The following is a 3,428-nucleotide window of genomic DNA, read 5'->3' as shown; positions in this document are numbered from 1 at the left end:
GGTCAAACCTCTGGTTATATTTTAAAAAGTCCCTGAATTACCCCAAAATTAAGTCTGCATATCCCTGTTAAAAATAAAAAATATCAGTATCTTTAATTTTTAAAGAAATTACTGCACAAAGAACTTTTATGGACTTAAAGTGAGCGGGTGTGGGGTGTTAGAAAACAAATGGCATTGAAAAGTGTCTTTACATTGTGGTCTATGGGGACTGTGTGTTCTCTATAAATATATATGTATATGCTTATAAACATATACATTTATGTGTTAATATGTGTATATACATATATATTTAATATTTGTTGCCCATCGCTGGATGGCTTACCCCCTTCGCTGTGCTAGGTTTACAGACGTGTCTGGCGGCATTAGAATGAGGCTCCCATTGGAGCCTATGGAAGTGCAGTCTCATGATCACAAAGGTACCATGCAATGCAAACTCAAGGTTGGGTTCGGATTGTGCTTCTTTTCTTGTAATATCAGTGCACATTTCATGCTTGCGTAAGCAATATTTTACTCTCCACTTGTAATCTGGCCCTACATGAGGTAAGACAATGAAAAGAGGCATATAAGTGCAGCCACCAAATCAGCAGCTAGCTCCTAGTCTTACATTGCTGCTCCTGAGTCTACCTAGTTATGCCTTTTAAAAAAGGATACCAAGAGAATAAAGCAAATTAGATAATAAGAGTAAATTGGAAAGTTGGTTAAAATTGTATGTTCAGGCACTACAGGCTAAAAATATACGGCACCTGTTTCCTACTGGAGTTAGCTGTATCCTGCAAGATCTGTGCTCCCGCCTGGACCAATATCACGCAAGCTGCGTTGGCATGCTGAAATCCCCCGTTGATAGAATTCATCTTAATGGCGGCATGGAAGGCCTGCTTACCGGGTGCAATGCTGTAGGGCCCTAGTGCTCGCTCCCGGTTGAGTCAAGAATAGTGCAGTCATGCAGCATGCAGAGAGGTGAGAGTGAGAATGCACTTAGAGAGCAAAGAGTAGTAGAAATAGAAGCCTTTCAACACCGAACATCTCACAGACCCTGTAATACCCGGGTTGAGGACCCAGGATGTCTTTGTCATACAAACAACTGGAAACTTAAATTAAAAGCCTCAGCAATCTGTATTAATGCTTTTCCAATGAGACCCTAATGCTCAGCTACATTATGATGACGGGTCTAGGTGGCATGGAACTTATGAACGCCCTAACAGCTCACAATGAAACTTTGACACTAAAGTAACCCAGGACACTTTACGCTGTTTCTTTACCCTAAGATCTGGAGTAGGATGGTTGCCTAACAGATTTAGAGCGGCATCCGGATTGACTCGACCCAGACTATAATAGTATACCGTTCTATCCCCAACATTGAGACTTTTCCAGCTTGAAGACTTATAGTTTGAATGCTGAGTTACCTAGCCCTTAGCTTCTAGATGATTGATACCCCAGATGATGGCCTTATGGCCTGAAGAGTGCGGACTCATTGCTCTAGACATTCCAATAGTAATCTTAATACATTAGATGAATAGCATTAGCTTTTAAAGTTTGCTGTATCATGTTACGCAGATAGATTCGTTTAGCTCATGTTTTCCATGTTCGTGTAAATTTGCTCTAAAAAAGTAGCTTTTCTCCACTATACATTTTATTCACTTATAGACTTGAGAGCAGCTTTAGCTTTACAAGAGAGTTTGGTGTATCTGCATGACTGCAAATCATTGGCTGTTCTGCATATATATCCAACTATTTTATGGCTGTAACCACTCAAAATAATTACTCTCTAAAGGTCCAAGAGTGATAGGAGTTTTAACAGTTTTAAATCTATGTGAGGCACTATCAGGGAACTCGCATAATGATTAAATCTAGCACCATGTTTCTATACATTTATTTAGCATTGGACTGCTAGTGTTGGAGTTCAAAAGTATTTTATTTTTGTAAGAATGAGAAAATTATACATAAATAGAGAGCCCTCTTTAGTTAAAAAAAAAAAAAAAAAATAATAAAAATCTAAACATAAGCTATATGATTCCTAGCCCAGTCAATTAGTTGGCTTTGTGAGGGATTATAGGGGACTCTTAATTACTAGAATAAGGCATATGTGGCTAGTACTGCAGAATACATACTTAAGAAGGTAATAGTTACATCATCTCTTTAGCTGAGAGTTTCTAGACATAGTATTGCAGTAGATCACGAAAAGGAACATCATTCTGTTAGAAAACATCTGTGTTAACAACGACTAACCTATGAGCCAGTAATGAGATAGAACAAGTTAACCGATATAGTTAAAATTAGCTTCGGATAATATAAACAAAAGAAAAGTGCAACAATACACTAAAAAGTAAAAGGAATATATATGAGAACAAGCTGGCATTTTTGGACCTAATTAAGTTGAAAGAACTTAGCAGTTGATATTACAAACAAAGTATACAATAGATTATAAGATAAGGTAGTCAGCATTCAAGTAGGCAAACAACATTCTAATTAAATATAGGTTTTTCCTACTAAGATATATTTAGCTTACTTACATAACAATAAATTGAGCGGTGTTTACTCGCTGAAACTATATCTGGAATTTATCAGCTTAGATCCAATAGGGTCTATGGAATGACTAACAAGACCCTACGGTTGTACCTGTATCAATTGGTCCACATGCTACTAGCTAATTAGTCACCATGTAAACTTTCAAATTTACAAAACGGAGATTTCAAAAGTGCATTTTTCATCATGTATTTTGCTCCTGACTTATATTACTGTACTGTGCTCTATGCAATGTGTGTTACTTATGTCATAATGCATTTGATATATGTTTCCATTTGTGCAAAACCTCAATAAAAGAATATTTAAAAAATAAATAAAAAAATGCATGTTCAATCTGAAACATGAAAGAAAAAAAAAGTGTTTTATGTCCCTTTAAATATTAATGTTGTACTTTTTCAGAGTGGTCCAAAACATAACTCATTCCCCTTATAATATATGTAGACTTATTTTACACATTTTTTTGCAGTTCTAGAACCCCTTCACAAACCAATGGCCACCTATACTAAACTATGGTAAGACATGGTTTCTACTAACCTGATCTCACTTTATTTAATTGAGGTTACAGTATTGGACTGATACACTTGATAAAGCATCAATTTAATTTATTTATTTGTCATTAATGTATATTAGGTTTTTAATATGCATTTATATTCCACACTCACTAATGTAATCTGGAAGTTCTATTTATTGCAGGTAGTTTATAACAAAATTCACATAAGAAGCAATAAACTCTCATTGCATTAATAGGCATAATAAATAAATTAATGTGCTTAAAGGCTTATGTGAGATTAGATGCTTCTGTTTCACTACAGTTCTAGCAGTATGGATGCTTCAACATATATTTAGAAAACTCTATAAAGATATCTTGATTAAGATGTCTATTGAAATCATCCACTTTCAGGCAG

The sequence above is a fragment of the Bombina bombina genome, chromosome 5 (assembly GCF_027579735.1).
Source record: "Bombina bombina isolate aBomBom1 chromosome 5, aBomBom1.pri, whole genome shotgun sequence".
Taxonomy (NCBI): domain Eukaryota; kingdom Metazoa; phylum Chordata; class Amphibia; order Anura; family Bombinatoridae; genus Bombina; species Bombina bombina.
The sequence above is the reverse complement of the archived record's forward strand: the minus strand, read 5'-3'. Positions refer to the sequence as shown.